We start from the raw sequence: 11,650 nt of genomic DNA on the forward strand, positions 1-11,650 counted from the left end.
GGCTGTTGGAGTTGCTCTAAGTAGTACTACCTCCGTCCTGTTTTATTAGTTTGGGTGAAATATGACCTTTGATTTAACTATTAAAAATAAGTTATATACCCAAAGATAATATCACTAGAAATTTCTATCAAATATAAATCCAACAATATAAGTTTTATGACATACAACTTATAATTTGTTAATCAAATCTACGGTCAAATTTAGGCACAAAATACAAAATGGACCAATAAATCCGGACGGAGGTAGTAACATGCATGCCACACAAGCATAAATAGTGATACAACAAGTAACTAACACTACTAGGGAAAAGCTTATAGACAGACGCTTACTAGTAGTGCGCTATATTTTCCCGCACTACTGCTACTTACTAGTAGCGTGCCATATTAACCATGCTACTACTAATATTTACTGGTAGCGCGTGGCCAGAAAAAACACGCTACTAGTAAATATCTTCAACCGTGCCCCGCGAACAGATCATAGTAGTAGCGCGGATTATAAAACCGGCGCTACTACTATGTGAATAGCTGTAGCGTACGTGAGGCTCCCGCATTACTAGTATACTCCCACCCCCACCAACCGTCCCACTCCACCGTCCACCCGCCCACATTTATCTCAAAAAAAATCAACCCAAGCCCCAGACTCCTTCCACGTTTATCCCCTCCACCGCCGGCCTTCTTCCACCTCCTCTCTGTTGGAAATATGCCCTAGAGGCAATAATAAAAGGATTATTATTATATTTCATTGTTCATGATAATTGTCTTTTATTCATGTTATAATTGTATTATCCGGAAATCGTAATACACGTGTGAATACATAGACCACAATACGTCCCTAGTAAGCCTCTAGTTGACTAGCTCGTTGGTCAACAGATAGTCATGGTTTCCTGAATATGGACATTAGATGTCGTTGACAACGGGATCACATCATTAGGAGAATTATGTGATGGACAAGATCCATTCCTAAGCATAGCACAAGATCGTGTAGTTCATTTTGCTAGAGCTTTTCCAATGTCAAGTATCTCTTCCTTAGACCATGAGATCATGTAACTCCCGGATACCGTAGGAGTGCTTTGGGTGTACCAAATGTCACAACGTAACTGGATGACTATAAAGGTGCACTACAGGTGTCTCCAAAAGTGTCTGTTGGGTTGACATGGATCGAGACTGGGATTTGTCACTCCGTGTTACGGAGAGGTATCACTGGGCCCACTCGGTAGTGCATCATCATAATGAGCTCAAAGTGACCAAGTGTCTGGTCACGGGATCATGCATTATGGTACAAGGAAAGTGACTTGCCGGTAACGAGACTAAACGAGGTATTGGGATACCGACGATCGAGTCTCGGGCAAGTAACATACCGTCTGACAAAGGGAATAGTATAGGGGTTGCTTGAACCCTCGACATCATGGTTCATCCGATGAGATCATCGAGGAGTATGTGGGAGCCAACATGGGTATCCAGATCCCGCTGTTGGTTATTGACCTGAGAGCCGTCTCGGTCATGTCTGCATGTCTCCCGAACCCGTAGGGTCTACACACTTAAGGTTCGGTGACTCTAGGGTTGTATGAATATGAGTATGCAGCAAACCGAATGTTGTTCGGAGTCCCGGATGAGATCCCGGACGTCACGAGGAGTTCTGGAATGGTCCGGAGGTAAAGAAAACTATATAGGAAGTGTTGTTCCGGCCATCGGGAAAGTTTCGGGGACACCCGGTATTGTACCGGGACCACCGGAAGGGTCCCGGGGGTCCACCGGGTGGGGCCACCTATCCCGGAGGGCCCCGTGGGCTGAAGTGGGAGGGGAACCAGCCCCTAGTGGGCTGGTGCACCCCCTTGGGCCCCCCTGCGCCTAGGGTTGGAAACCCTAGGTGGGGGGGGGGGGCGCACCACTTGCCTTGGGGGCAACTCCAACCCCCCTGGCCGCCGCCCCCTTGGGAGATTACATCTCCCAGGGCCAGCGCCCCCCCTGGGGGCCTATATAAAGGAGGGCAAGGGGGAGGGCAGCCGCACCCTGTGCATTGGCGCCTCCCTCCCCCTGCTACACCTCGTCCTCCTCTCGCAGCAGCTTGGCGAAGCCCTGCCGGAGTTCTGCTGCATCCACCACCACGCCGTCGTGCTGCTGGATCATCATCAACCTCTCCTCCCCCCTTGCTGGATCAAGACGGAGGAGACTTCACGCTGACCGTACGTGTGTTGAACGCGGAGGTGCCGTCCGTTCGGCGCTAGGATCTCCGGTGATAGGATCACGACGAGAACGACTTCCTCAACCCCGTTCTTTTGAATGCTTCCGCTCGCGATCTACAAAGTGGTATGTAGATGCATCTCTCCCATGACTCGTTGCTTAGATGAACTCATAGATGGATCTTGGTGAAACCGTAGGAAATTTTTTAATTTTCTGCAACGTTCCCCAACAGTGGCATCATGAGCTAGGTCTATGCGTAGTTCTCTATTGCACGAGTAGAACACAAATTTGTTGTGGGCGTAGATCTTGTCAACTTGCTTGCCGCTACTAGTCTTTTCTTGATTCAACGGTATTGTAGGATGAAGCGGCCCAGACCGACCTTACACGTACGCTTACGAGAGACAGGTTCCACCGACTGACATGCACTAGTTGCATAAGGTGGCTAGCGGGTGTCTGTCTCTCCTACTTTAGTTGGAGCAGATTAGATGAAAAGGGTCCTTATGAAGGGTAAATAGAAGTTGACAAAATCATGTTGTGGTTTTTCGTAGGTAAGAAAACGTTCTTGCTAGAACCCAATTGCAGCCACGTAAAAGATGCAACAACAATTAGAGGACGTCTAACTTGTTTTTGCAGCAATTGTCATGTGATGTGATATGGCCAGAAGTTGTGATGAATGATGAATGATATATTGTGATGTATGAGATCATGTTCTTGTAATAGGAATCACGACTTGCATGTCGATGAGTATGACAACCGGCAGGAGCCATAGGAGTTGTCTTTATTTTTTGTATGACCTGCGTGTCATTGAAGAGCGCCATGTAAATTACTTTACTTTATTGCTAAACGCGTTAGCCATAGAAGTAGAAGTAGTCGTTGGCGTGACAACTTCATGAAGACACAATGATGGAGATCATGATGATGGAGATCATGGTGTCATGCCGGTGACAAAGATGATCATGGAGCCCCGAAGATGGAGATCGAAGGAGCTATATGATATTGGCCATATCATGTCACTACTATATAATTGCATGTGATGTTTATTATGTTTTATGCATCTTGTTTACTTAGAACGGCGGTAGTAAATAAGATGATCCCTTATAATAATTTCAAGAAAGTGTTCCCCCTAACTGTGCACCGTTGCTAAAGTTCGTCGTTTCGAAGCACCACGTGATGATCGGGTGTGATAGATGCTTACGTTCACATACAACGGGTGTAAGACAGATTTACACATGCAGAACACTTAGGGTTAACTTGATGAGCCTAGCATGTACAGACATGGCCTCGGAACACAGAGACCGAAAGGTCGAACATGAGTCGTATGGAAGATACGATCAACATGGAGATGTTCACCGATGATGACTAGTCCGTCTCACGTGATGATCGGACACGGCCTAGTCGACTCGGATCGTGTAACACTTAGATGACTAGAGGGATGTCTAATCTGAGTGGGAGTTCATTAAATAATTTGATTAGATGAACTTAATTATCATGAACTTAGTCTAAAACTTTTGCAAAATATGTCTTGTAGATCAAATGGCCAACGCTCATGTCAACATGAACTTCAACGCGTTCCTAGAGAAAACCAAGCTGAAAGATGATGGCAGCAACTATTCGGACTGGGTCTGGAACCTGAGGATCATCCTCATAGCAGCCAAGAAAGATTATGTCCTAGATGCACCGCTAGGTGAAGCACCCATCCCAGAGAACCAAGACGTTATGAACACTTGGCAATCACGTGCTGATGATTACTCCCTCGTTCAGTGCGGCATGCTTTATAGCTTAGAACCGGGGCTCCAAAAGCGTTTTGAGAAGCACAAAGCATATGAGATGTTTGAGGAGCTGAAAATGGTTTTCCAAGCTCATGCCCGGGTCGAGAGATATGAAGTCTCTGACAAGTTCTATAGTTGTAAGATGGAGGAAAACAGTTCTGTCAGTGAGCACATACTCAAAATGTCTGGGTTGCACAACCGCCTGTCCCAGCTGGAGATCAACCTCCCGGATGAGGCGGTCATTGACAGAATCCTTCAGTCGCTCCCACCGAGCTACAAGAGCTTTGTGATGAACTACAATATGTAGGGGATGGTGAAGACCATTCCTGAAGTATTTTCAATGCTGAAGTCAGCAGAGGTTGAAATCAAGAAAGAACATCAAGTGTTGATGGTCAATAAGACCACTAAGTTCAAGAAGGGCAAGGGTAAGAAGAACTTCAAGAAGGACGACAAAGATGTTGCCGCGCCCGGTAAGCCAGTTGCCGGGAAGAAGTCAAAGAATGGACCCAAGCCTGAGACTGAGTGCTTTTATTGCAAGGGGAAGGGTCACTGGAAGCGGAACTGCCCCAAATACTTAGCAGACAAGAAGGCCGGCAACACTAAAGGTATATTTGATATACATGTAATTGATGTGTACCTTACCAGTACTCGTAGTAACTCCTAGGTATTTGATACCGGTGCCGTTGATCACATTTGTAACTCACAGCAGGAGCTGCGGAATAAGCGGAGACTGGCGAAGGACGAGGTGACGATGCACGTCCGGAATGGTTCCAAGGTCGATGTGATCGCCGTCGGCACGCTACCTCTACATTTACCTACGGGATTAGTTTTAAACCTCAATAATTGTTATTTAGTGCCAAGTTTGAGCATGAATATTGTATCTGGATCTCGTTTGATACGAGATGGCTACTCATTTAAATCCGAGAATAATGGTTGTTCTATTTATATGAGAGATATGTTTTATGGTCATGCCCCGATGGTCAATGGTTTATTATTAATGAATCTCGAACGTAATGTTACACATATTCATAGCGTGAATACCAAAAGATGTAAAGTTGATAACGATAGTCCCACATACTTGTGGCACTGCCGCCTTGGTCACATTGGTGTCAAGCACATGAAGAAGCTCCATACTGATGGACTTTTAGAGTCTCTCGATTATGAATCATTTGACACATGCGAACCATGCCTCATGGGTAAAATGACCAAGACTCCGTTCTCCGGAACAATGGAGCGAGCAACCAACTTATTGGAAATCATACATACCGATGTGTGCGGTCCAATGAGCATTGAGGCTCGCGGAGGATATCGTTATGTTCTCACTCTCACTGATGACTTGAGTAGATATGGGTATGTTTACTTGATGAAACACAAGTCTGAGACCTTTGAAAAGTTCAAGGAATTTCAGAATGAGGTAGAGAATCAACGTGACCGAAAGATAAAATTCTTACGATCGAATCATGGAGGAGAATATTTAAGTCACGAATTTGGTACACACTTAAGAAAATGTGGAATCGTTTCACAACTCACGCCGCCTGGAACACCTCAGCATAACGGTGTGTCCGAACGTCGTAATCACACTCTATTGGATATGGTGCGATCTATGATGTCTCTTACCGATTTACCGCTATCATTTTGGGGATACACTCTAGAGACAGCTACATTCACTTTAAATAGGGCACCGTCTAAATCCATTGAGACGACACCGTATGAATTATGGTTTGGGAAGAAACCTAAGATGTCATTTCTAAAAGTTTGGGGATGCGATGCTTATGTCAAGAAACTTCAACCTGAAAAGCTCGAACCCAAGTCGAAAAAATGCGTCTTCATAGGATACCCTAAGGAAACCATTGGGTATACCTTCTACTTAAGATCCGAGGGCAAGATCTTTGTTCCCAAGAATGGATCCTTTCTGGAAAAAGAGTTTCTCTCGAAAGGAGTAAGTGGGAGGAAAGTAGAACTCGATGAAGTACTACCTCTTGAACCGGAAAGTAGTGCAGCTCAGGAAAACGTTCCTGTGGTGCCTACACCGACTGGAGAGGAAATTAATGATGATGATCAAGGTACTTCTGATCAAGTTGCTACTGAACTTCGTAGGTCCACAAGGACACGTTCCACACCAGAGTGGTATGGCAACCCTGTTCTGGAAATCATGTTGTTAGACAACGGTGAACCTTCGAACTATGAAGAAGCGATGGCGGGCCTAGATTCCAACAAATGGCTAGAAGCCATGCAATCCGAGATAGAATCCATGTATGAAAACAAAGTATGGACTTTGACAGACTTGCCCGATGATCGGCGAGCGATAGAAAACAAATGGATCTTTAAGAAGAAGACGGACGCGGATGGTAATGTAACCATCTATAAAGCTCGACTTGTCGCTAAGGGTTATCGACAAGTTCAAGGGGTTGACTATGATGAGACTTTCTCTCCCGTAGCGAAGCTGAAGTCCGTCCGAATCATGTTAGCAATTGCCGCATACTATGATTATGAGATATGGCAGATGGACGTCAAAATGGCATCCTTAACGGGCATCTTAAGGAAGAACTGTATATGATGCAGCCGGAGGGCTTTGTCGATCCTAAGAATGCTAACAAAGTGTGCAAGCTCCAGCGATCCATTTATGGGCTGGTGCAAGCATCTCGGAGTTGGAACATTCGCTTTGATGAGATGATCAAAGCGTTTGGGTTTATGCAGACTTATGGAGAAGCGTGCGTTTACAAGAAAGTGAGTGGGAGCTCTGTAGCATTTCTCATATTATATGTAGATGACATACTTTTGATGGGAAATGATATAGAATTCTTGGACAACATTAAGGCCTACTTGAATAAGTGTTTTTCAATGAAGGACCTTGGAGAAGCTGCTTACATATTAGGCATCAAAATCTATAGGGATAGATCGAGACGCCTCATAGGTCTTTCACAAAGCACATACCTTGAAGCAATTTGGGTGAAGGAGTTCATCACCGACCTAGAGTCATACCCAATGCGTCGAGGCCGATGAAACTCTTCTGTGACAACACTGGAGCTATTGCCCTTGCCAAGGAGCCCAGGTTTCACAAGAAGACTAGGCACATCAAGCGTCGCTTCAACTCCATCCGTGAAAATGTTCAAGATGGAGACATAGATATTTGCAAAGTACATACGGATCTGAATGTCGCAGATCCGTTGACTAAACCTCTCTCGCGAGCAAAACATGATCAACACCAGAACTCTATGGGTGTTCGATTCATCACAATGTAAGTAGATTATTGACTCTAGTGCAAGTGGGAGACTGTTGGAAATATGCCCTAGAGGCAATAATAAAAGGATTATTATTATATTTCCTTGTTCATGATAATTGTCTTTTATTCATGCTATAACTGTATTATCCGGAAATCGTAATACACGTGTGAATACATAGACCACAATACGTCCCTAGAAAGCCTCTAGTTGACTAGCTCGTTGGTCAACAGATAGTCATGGTTTCCTGACTATGGACATTAGATGTCGTTGACAACCGGATCACATCATTAGGAGAATGATGTGATGGACAAGACCCATTCCTAAGCATAGCACAAGATCGTGTAGTTCGTTTTGCTAGAGCTTTTCCAATGTCAAGTATCTCTTCCTTGGACCATGAGATCGTGTAACTCCCGGATACCGTAGGAGTGCTTTGGGTGTACCAAACGTCACAACGTAACTGGTTGACTATAAAGGTGCACTACAGGTATCTCCGAAAGTGTCTGTTGGGTTGACAAGGATCGAGACTGGGATTTGTCACTCCGTGTTACGGAGAGGTATCACTGGGCCCACTCGGTAGTGCATCATCATAATGAGCTCAAAGTGACCAAGTGTCTGGTCACGAGATCATGCATTACGGTACGAGTAAAGTGACTTGCCGGTAACGAGACTGAACGAGGTATTGGGATACCGACGATCGAGTCTGAGGCAAGTAACATACCGTCTGACAAAGGGAATAGTATACGGGGTTGCTTGAACCCTCGACATCATGGTTCATCCGATGAGAACATCGAGGAGTATGTGGGAGCCAACATGGGTATCCAGATCTCGCTGTTGGTTATTGACCGGAGAGCCGTCTCGGTCATGTCTGCATGTCTCCCGAACCCGTAGGGTCTACACACTTAAGGTTCGGTGACGCTAGGGTTGTATGAATATGAGTATGCAGCAAACCGAATGTTGTTTGGAGCCCCGGATGAGATCCCGGACGTCACGAGGAGTTCCGGAATGGTCCGGAGGTAAAGAAAACTATATAGGAAGTGCTGTTTCGGCCATCGGGAAAGTTTCGGGGACACCCGGTATTGTAACGGGACCACCGGAAGGGTCCCGGGGGTCCACCGGGTGGGGCCACCTATCCCGGAGGGCCCCGTGGGCTGAAGTGGGAGGGGAACCAGCCCCTAGTGGGCTTGTGCGCCCCCCTTGGGCCCTCCTGCGCCTAGGGTTGGAAACCCTAGGTGGGGGGCGCACCACTTGCCTTGGGGGGCACTCCAACCCCCCTGGCCGCCGCCCCCTTGGGAGATTGCATCTCCCAGGGCCAGCGCCCCCCCTGGGGGCCTATATAAAGGAGGGAAAGGGGGAGGGCAGCCGCACCCTGTGCATTGGCGCCTCCCTCCCCCTGCTACACCTCGTCCTCCTCTCGCAGCAGCTTGGCGAAGCCCTGCCGGAGTTCTGCTGCATCCACCACCACGCCGTCGTGCTGCTGGATCATCATCGACCTCTCCTTCCCCCTTGCTGGATCAAGACGGAGGAGACGTCACGCTGACCGTACGTGTGTTGAATGCGGAGGTGCCGTCCGTTCGGCGCTAGGATCTCCGATGATAGTATCACGACGAGAACGACTACCTCAACCCCGTTCTTTTGAACGCTTCCACTCGCAATCTACAAAGTGGTATGTAGATGCATCTCTCCCATGACTCGTTGCTTAGATGAAACCGTAGGAAAATTTTTAATTTTCTGCAACGTTCCCCAACACTCTCCTCTCCCAATCCAGATTGTGTGCAGCCCCGTGCCCTGCAGCCGGCTGGCCAGGCCTCCTCGCGACCGCTGCCACCGCCACCGCCACCCTCGCCCCTCCCCTCACTAGAAGACGACGAGAGGAGAATAGGTCAGATGGCGGCTCCCAGTCCCAGATCCGCCATGTCCATGGCCGAGGGCTTGGACCTGGAGCTCCACATCCATGGCCGAGGGCTAGGACCTGGAGCTCCACCTCCGTGGCGTCGGCTACATCTCTCCAATCGCGAGCTCGCGCGCCTGGATAGGACCTCCATCCATCCGCTCCGCTCCGCTCTGCTTGGCCGACGATGCCATGGCCGCCAAGGTACTCTCTCGATCTGCTTCCCTTTCCATTTCCTTTTTCCTTCCCTTCCCTCCCTCATGCGCAGCCTGCTTTGGTTTCCTTGCACTGCACAGACGCGGGCGCACACACACAGCAATGTTGCTGACTTGTTGCATGAGGCAGCCGAGGAGGTGAGGTGAGGCAGGAGAGGACTACCCCAAGCACCTACAAGCTCCACCGGTACCCACCTTCTTCCAATCCATAATCTAGGTTCTCTTCCTCTCTTGCAAAGAAAGGATAAATTTGATACTGTACTCGTCATTGTCGATCTGAAAGTCCGCTTCTCCAATTCTTCTTATTTAAATGAGGCCAACTTGTTCAAAGCAGAGTTGAGTTGAATGAATCATTAGGTTCGCTGGGATTCCACCTGTTTGTGGTGTCCTTCCTCTAACACTAATTCGCTGTGATTAAGATAACTTAATTAGGCGCCTTCAGAAATTCTAACAGCTCATCCCAGACTAAGCAAACTATACTTGTTAGTGTTAGTTTTCTCAAAGAATTTAGCGTTAGTTGATCACCATTTTGATCCTTTTTAACTATATATTGTTATGCCACTGGAATAAAATGAAGTTTATGGGCATAATAAAGTCACCAATTGTTTGACATTTCCAATTTTGAAGAATTTGAATGAAAAAAGATAGATCACTATGCTGCCCATCTTCAGCCAAAATGACTAGTCACTCTACGGAGGCTAGTTGTTCTGAACCTGACTGATTTTTTAGTTTAGGCATCCATTTGTCAAAATCACTAGTTTGGGGACCTGAGATGCATTTCCTGTTTTAGGAAGAAATGCATTAATGCCCTTCATGTAAATATGACGTCATAGATGCTAAATTTGTGTGGATTTAGTTCATTGCGAACCATTTTTTTTAGATTTCAGATGGGTCCCTACTGAGGAATGTTGTTTAGCAGTATTTTTACAATGTTTCAGGGCTTTGTTATGTGGTAACAATGATGTTTCTTTGTTCTAATAGGAGTTTTGCTGCAGGAAATGAGGGAAGAGAGTATGTTCTAAGGCGTATACTTAGACGTGCTGTTCACTTTGGTCATCAAAAATTGAAGGCAAAGCAAGGATTTTTTAGCTCGTAAGAACTGTAACATGCATCTGTTGTATTTTGTACTTCTTCGTTAATGGTATACTTTGCATAGCCTTTTGTTTACTCGGGATGCTAAACATGCAATGTAAGACTTATGAGGATGACTGTAGAGATGTCATATGACAACAAGAAAATAAACTATGTCACACAGGATTCTAGCTAATTTAAACTATGTTCTTGAAGCTGGTATTTGATATGCCATTATTTTGTATCTTTCTTGTACAACCTTGTAGATATTTTTCTCCGAGTGATGGGTGATGTGTTTCCTGAGCTGAAGGACAATGAAAACAAGATTAAAGCTATTATTAAAGAAGAAGAGGCAAGCTTTGAGAACACTCTAGCGAAGGTAATATTGGTTGCCAGGAATATTTGCATATCAGTGACATCAATTTGGCCCAAGTGATGTTTGTTGAAGTAATTTCATTGCAATCAAATCTGAGTGTTTGCACACTCTTAGGCAGTGTTTTATCCTTGTAAACATGTGTTAGTCTCAAAGTAATTTAGCTAGTTTGTTATCAGATAACCTAAACTATTTTATCCTTGTAAACATGTGTTAGTCTCAAAGTAATCTAGCTAGTTTGTTATCAGATACCCTAAATTTCTGTTGTTGCCAGAGGCTCTGGGCCAGTTCATACCTTGTATATTTTGTACTGCTGTTTTGCTCGTGAGATACTGCTAAACGCTTTAAAGATATAATATATTAACATGTTGTGATGAGAACCATGCAGTGTCTTGTTTTGAGGCAACGCATTAAGGAACATATCCAGTGTATTGTTTCAATCCTGGTTTAGATCAGCTTAGTTCAATCACAATAATTAGCATACACGATAAAGTGTCTCACCTTTTCTTTGAAATGACCATTAGTAATCCAATTTATTTGGTTTCCACATGGGCATGATTCTGTTTATCATGCTTATACTTTAAGGGTAGTTCCTACTAGGTGCTTTGCATTTTGTTTCATACATAGAAACAGAGACTAAGAAATCTTACAATTGAAGTTTAGTTGACCGTTCTTTTCTTAGAACCATCATAATACATACTGTCCTTTCTTGTGGCTGTTCAAATGGTTAATTGATTGTGTTGTTGGTGTAATTTTCAGGGATATGAGAGATTTAGGAAAGCTGCAGATGCTGTCAAGGAAAATGGCTGGGCAATACTTAGTGTCCAGGCAATATTTGCACTACATTATTATAGTCAATCATTTGTTAGCTGCAAGTAAATATATGACATTTGCATTGTTGAATTACAGGACACCTATGAGAATGTGGTT

Source organism: Triticum aestivum, chromosome 1B (genome assembly GCF_018294505.1).
Source record: "Triticum aestivum cultivar Chinese Spring chromosome 1B, IWGSC CS RefSeq v2.1, whole genome shotgun sequence".
In the NCBI taxonomy this organism is placed as follows: Eukaryota; Viridiplantae; Streptophyta; class Magnoliopsida; order Poales; family Poaceae; genus Triticum; species Triticum aestivum.